Genomic DNA, 6,702 nt, shown 5'->3' on the forward strand with positions numbered 1-6,702 from the left:
CCCTCAAATTCCTATGTTGAAATCTAATCACCAAGGTGATAGTATTAGAAGGTGAGGCCTCAGGGGAGTGATGAGGTGAGGGCTCTTCCCTCTCGAATGGACACGGAGTGCATTCATTCTCTGCCACTCTTTTGCCTTCCACCATGTAAGGATGCAGGAAGAAGTCTCTCACCAGGCACCAGATGACGGTGCCTTGATCTTGGACTTCCCAGTCTTCAGAACTGTTAAGAATAAATTTCTGTTCTTTATTAATTTCCAAGTCTGAAGTATGTTGTTGTTCCAGCACAAATGAAGCCATGCTTCCTGTACAGCCTGTGGAACTCCACGTATATAAAAATGTAAAACAGTTAAACTTACAAAAGCCTAGAGCTGAATCATGGTTACCAAGGGCTGATGGGGAAGGGTAACTGGGGAAGTATTGGTCACAGGGTATAAGTTTTAGTTATGCAATGAGTAAGTTCTAAATATCGAATCTACAGATCAAAGCATATAGTTAATACGGAATTGCATACTTAAAAATGTGTTAAGAGGATGGTATTGTTTCGATTTGTTTACTTGCCCAAATCTCATGTCAAATTGTAAGCCTCAAGGCTGGCTGGAGGAGGGGTCTGGTGGGAGGTGACTGGATCAGGGGGCAGACTTGCCCCTTGCTGTTCTCGTGTTAGTAAATTTTCATGAGGTCTGGTTGTTAAAAGTGTACACCACCTTCCCCTTCACCACCCACTTCCTCCTGCTCCAGACACATAGGACGTGCCTGCTTCCCCTTCATCTTACACCATAACTGTAAGTTTCCTGAGGCCTCCCCAGCCATGCTTCCTGTACAGCCTGTGGAATTGTGAGTCAATTAAACCTCTTTTCTTTATAAATTACCCAGTCCCAGGTAGTTTTTTATAGCAATGGGAGAACAGACTTATACAGAGAATATATCTTATGTCAAATGGTTGTATCCCAAAAGGGGCAGGGAGCAGGGGGAGAAACTCGTGGAGGCAAAGGTTGTTTATCGCACTGTTTGTGGTGACGGTTCCATGGGTGAATACTTATCTCTACAGGTAGGTATATTTTGCATGTGGAAGGAATGTAAATAATTTGTAGCCCGAGGGAAAACTGTGTTTTATTAAAGACTGCTACAGATTCTCACTATTCCTCTTATTGAGAGGTAGAAGCTAATTAGTCTCTAATCTAATACCGTGTGTAAAGGAAGAGAGAAGGATGTAATTTTATTTTGGATTTGTTAAGCTTGAGGTGCCTTCCGGATAGCTACAAAGAATCATTCAATGGAGAGTTGAACCTGTGGTCTAGAGCAGTGATCCCCAACCTTTTTGGCACCAGGTTTTGTGAAAGACAATTTTTCCATATACCAGGGTGTGAGGAGGATGGTTTTGGGATGAAGCTATTAATCAGGCATTAGATTCTCATAAGGAGCAGGCAACCTAGATCCCTCACATGCATAGTTCTCAATAGGGTTCCTGCTCCTATGAGAATTTAATGCTCTCATTCATCTGAGAGGAGGCAGAGTGCAGGCAGTAATGCTTGCTTGCCTGCCACTCATCTCCTGCCGTGCAGCCCAGTTCCTCACAGGCCACAGACTGGACCGGTCCATGGCCTGGGGGTTGGGGATCCCTGGTCTAAAGTCCGGAGAAGTCCATGCTGGAGAGAAACACAACTGCTACACCACAGAGAGCAGAACTGGTAAAAAACGAACAACCAACAACAAAAAAAGAACTGCACAGTGGAGGGGAATTGGATGAAACAATTGGATAAGCTATGTAAAGGAGAAGGAGAAGAATTCAGGAAAAAAAGACAAGCAGCATCAGTGAGATCATGATAGAAACTAACACAGAAGAATTTCCAGGAGAAGATAATGAACAATAATTTGAAATGCAGGAATCCCCCCTTATCCATGGGGGATACATTCCAGGTCCCCTAGCAGATCCCTGAAACTGTTTATAGTACCAAACCTTATATACACTATGTTTCTTCTTATATATACATACCCTTGACAGTTTAATTTATAAATCAGGCACAGTATGATATTAACAACAATAAAATGGAACAATTATAACAACATACTATACTAAAAGTTATAGGAATGTGGTCTCTCAAAATATCTTATTCTACTGTATTCAACATATTCAAAATATCAAAATATTCAAGATATTCAAAATATCTTATTGTCTTTTCTGTCTGCAGTTGACTACGGGGAACTGAAACCACAGAAAGCAAAACTGTGGATAAGGGGGATTACTGTACGGCACAAGATTCAAGTAAGGCAGACTACAGAACAGCCATTGGGGTTGCATATAATTTAGGTTAATGGTGAGCATTAGAATAAACCAATTAAGACTACACTGAATGAAAATGCAAGTGAGCAGTGGAAATATTTGTCAGAAAATACAATTGTGAACAATCTGCTACAAATTCTCCATGTACAGATGAATTGACAGAAACGTATGGGGGGTTAGTTAAGGACCTGTGGTCAACTCAATCCTCCAGATATTCTAAGTTTTAGCCATGAATCAAGTAGGGCCTTCCAAAAGCCATCTGGGACTGCACTGTTTTAGCAACTCCAGAAAAACCTCATTACGGGAGTTATGCTTTAGCACTAAGTGACTGTTTCTACTGCAAAATGCTAAAAGTGTTTATTTCCAGGTTGGTAGTAAAAAAAACTTTTCACTACATCATCTCTGTGACCAATATAGTCAGTGTTCCAGACTTTGGTGACAGCAAGTCTTCCTGTCCCACAAGAATGCAGCATGCACTCCTTACAGGTTCCATTCCAATCATGCAACAAATGTAACTGCCTTTTTGTTGCAGCATCAGAAAGACCAGAGACACATTTGTACTCAAGTTCCATGGCTTATAACCTGCATATGTCTACATGCCAGCATTATTTTATTTATGTGCATTTCCTTTAACCTGAATTTTACTTATTTCTATTTTTTCATTTTAATCCGTGGGTGGACTCCATAAAGGCAAAAAATACAATGTAAAACAAAGTGAGGAATATATAAACAAATGACTCACCAGAGATTTATTCATCGTTTGTTGATTGTGGAAATGCACAGAGCACTCTGGAAGCATAGCTGGGAGAACAGTCGAATGGAGTGGGTTAAGCAGAGAACCGATGTGGCTTGGTCCTAGATTCTCTTGCCCAAAACGCTCTGCACAATAGCTGGAAAAGACTAAAACAACAACAAAACCTCCCTGTGACAGAATAGTCATTCATGCCTCAGTAAGAGACAACAAATATCCCACTGAAGATGTACCCACAAGAACATTAATTAGTAGAGATACATACAATTTATTTTGGGATTAATGAAAACATGTATTACCTACTGATTAAGAGACAATCCAAAGAAACAATGTAATAATTTAAACCAAAGAAATATACCTTTAGTCTTCAATGAAATTAATATTGTAGAAATATAATTCAGCTGCATTATCTATTTCACTACTAATATGGAGATTCTACACGATTCCATATAGGTGTTCCCACTAGAATACATCTTGCTTTTATACCTTCGCATCATTGAAAGGATTCATGTTTTATATATCTATGCATCATTGAAAGGATGCATCTTTTGTATACCTAAGCATCACTGAAAGGATGCATCTTTTATATACCTAGGCATCATTGAAAGGATGCATCTTTTATATATCTACGCATCATTGAAAGGATGTATGTTTTATATACCTAAGCATCACTGAAAGGATGCATTTTATATACCTACTCATCACTGAAAGGATGCATCTTTTATATACCTACGCATCATTGAAATGATGCATTTTTTATATACCTAAGCATCATTGAAAGAATGCATCTTGCAACCCAACATTTTTTGCCCACAATTATATAGGGGGAAAGATGTACATATTGTATATTTCTTGGGATATACTGTTTTAGTAATGTTTCCTAGTGACAAGTCTCCCTGTATCTAAGACCTCATAGAGTGTGTTCTCATAATGAATGGAGCTCTGGCATTTGACTTGCTTTGGCCAATGGGACATAGAAAATATGATGAAAATATATGTTGGAAAAGTACTTGCCCACTGGTGCTTGCCTTCTTGGACAAGTGTCAGCATGAACCACCAGACATGTGAGTGAAGGCACCAGATGACTAAAGCCTCATTTGTGATCCAGACAACATTAGCAAAGGAAATGCCCAGGTGAACACACGCCAAAATGTGAATCAACAGAACTTCTATCAAATAAAGCGGTCACTTCTTTTTAAGCCATTGAGTTTCGTTGGTTCTTTACACAGAAAACAGTAACTGATACACCTAAGCCACCAGAACTCAATGTTTTTAAGAAAATCATGTGAAGGAGATAATGTGAAATTACTTGTCAAATACAATCACTAGAACATCACAACCTCATGTAGAAGTTTTGCAAATCACAATAAATGCCAACTTGATGGAAATCAGTGAGACTGCTGGTGCTAAATCATAAAAAGCAACTCTTTGCATATTAGTAAATTGTGTTTTAAGGTTCTTTACATCATAAAAATGTCTGTTGACTTTTAAAAAAATACTCAAAAAGGATCTCTTACAAAGTGAGCATTGTACTGTATTTTACTTACATTTTAAGATACTGGTTGGAATAGAAGTGAGACACTGTCTAATCTTCCTTTTTTAAGTATGTAAAATATACTATTGTTTTCCTACAGAATTTATAATTTCCAAGAACAGATTACTGACACTGAGCAGGAAACACTTGTGTTATTTGTCCGTGAGGTCACATAATTCAAAGAAAGAGTTGGGGATAAAAAGGAAAAGAGATGGTTACGGAAATGTTTCTGCTTGGTTGATTGGTTGGTTGGTTGGTTTTGAGACACAGTCTCATTCTGTCACCCAGGCTGGAGTGCAGTGGCACAACCACAGCTCACTGTAACTTCGCCCTCCTGGGCTCAAGTGATCTTCCCACCTCAGCCCCCCAAGTAGTTGGGGCCACAAGTGGATGCCACCACAACCAGCTAAAATTTTTTTTTTTTTTTGTGAACACATAGGGTCTCCCTATGTGGCCAAGGCCAGTCTCAAACTCCTGGGCGCAAGCGATCCTCCTGTCTGGCCTCCCAAAGTGCTATGATTATAGCTGTGAGATACTACACCCGGCAAGGGAATGTACTTTATTATTATTTTTTCCAGTGGGAGGGGTGAGCAGGCAGGGAGGGGCTGAGGAAGTACTTTAAAGCAATGTTTGTTCTTAGTTGACTTCAGTGTCAGCAAAAATCTAAAAAAAAAAAACAAAACTTTTGACTTAATTGGGGCAAAATGAGTAACACTAGCCAAAAAGTCAGGATGCATAACATCTGTATATCATGTGACCCTGGCAAGTCACAGCTCCTCAAAGCCAGATTTTTTTCATGTTTCTCATAAGGTAGAAATAGTTTGGCTAACCCTTACTGAACTACCAGGAAGAGCTACCAGGATAGAGGGAGCTTCGGCATATCACTGGAAGCTGAATTTCGTGACAGGCCTTTTTTTTTTTTTTTTTTTTTTGAGAAACAGAGTCTCTCTCTGTTGCCCAGGCTAGAGTAGGGTGGCACAATCTCGGCTCACTACAACCTCCGCCTCCCCAGTACAAGTCATTCTCTTGCTTCAGTTTCCCAAGTAGCTGGGACTATATAGGTGTGCACCACCACGCCCAGCTAATTTTTGTATTTTTTAGTAGAGACAAGGTTTCACTATATGTTGGCCAGGCTGGTGTAGAACTCCTGACCTCAGGTGATCCTCCTGCCTTGGCCTAGGCTACTTTTAAGAAAGTTCAGCCACTGGAAACAATGAGAAAAGATTGAAGGAATGAAAGTGTCTCTACAGAGTACTCCAGACAGATCCTCTCAGGTATAACAGGATATTTTTCCACCGAAGACCACACTATTAAGTCCTCTCCAATAAGTAACATCTCTTTGGCCCCTGCCTGTCATTCGCAGCCAAACTCCTCTCTTCCTTCTGAATGTTGGTCCAAACCTTCCGCTACCACCCAGTGTTTGAGAGCTATTGGATAAGGTCTTATCAACCAAATCTGGGCCATTCCGGGGAGTGGGAAAATAACTGCTTAGGTCATACAAACTGGAATCTTCACCTGTGACACTTCCTCTGCTTTGAAGTACCAGTGAGAGGGTTAGTCCAAAGAGGTGTTCTTTTAGGTGGGATTCCTAAAAGGCGCCCTCCTCCAAACTTTGTAACACCTACTTTATTACAAAGAAAACAGGACCATCTTCTGGGATCCCCAACTTCCCTAGAAACCAGATCTTGTATAAACTCCTATAAACTAAAGCCGGGATGGGATGCGTAAGAAGGGGACACAAGCAGAATCTTCACTTGCTGAAAAGACACCGGGAAACCCTACAAATACACTCGCCAAGTAGTAGGACGGTCGGTGTGCACGCGCTTCATACTCCTCGTCTGGGAATGAGGGACATCTCCCTAGAACTTCCCTATGCTGACCTTACAAGGGCGTGCATGGAACGCCGCACAAGGTCCATGCAGTGCGGGAGCGCAGCCTCCCCGCAGACCTCCCAGGCTCGGGTGGCCTGCAGACCCTGTCCCCGCGCCACCGGCTTCGCCCACCCGCTCCGGCGTCTCTGGAACTGGCTTCAGTACCGGGATCCCACGCCCGCCCTCCCAGCAGCGCCGCCCTTTCAGCCCCAGCCTGGGTCCGCGGCCCGCACCTGCGCGTCAGGCCCCGCCCCCCTGAGATGT

At 41.6% G+C, this 6,702-nt stretch overlaps 1 protein-coding gene across 9 annotated transcripts in view; it reads right to left on the reverse strand.

Moving 5' to 3' along the window:
- LOC100436518 (zinc finger protein OZF-like) overlaps positions 1-6,702 on the reverse strand; it is a 63,437-nt gene that overhangs the window by 34,078 nt on the left and 22,657 nt on the right. For all 9 annotated transcript variants that reach the window (XM_054551628.2, XM_054551626.2, XM_054551629.2 and 6 more), the window contains one exon: positions 3,025-3,182. The gene's annotated coding sequence lies outside the window, so the exon portion shown is untranslated. The remainder of the gene's footprint in view (positions 1-3,024; positions 3,183-6,702) is intronic.

Source organism: Pongo abelii, chromosome 2 (assembly GCF_028885655.2).
Source record: "Pongo abelii isolate AG06213 chromosome 2, NHGRI_mPonAbe1-v2.0_pri, whole genome shotgun sequence".
In the NCBI taxonomy this organism is placed as follows: domain Eukaryota; kingdom Metazoa; phylum Chordata; class Mammalia; order Primates; family Hominidae; genus Pongo; species Pongo abelii.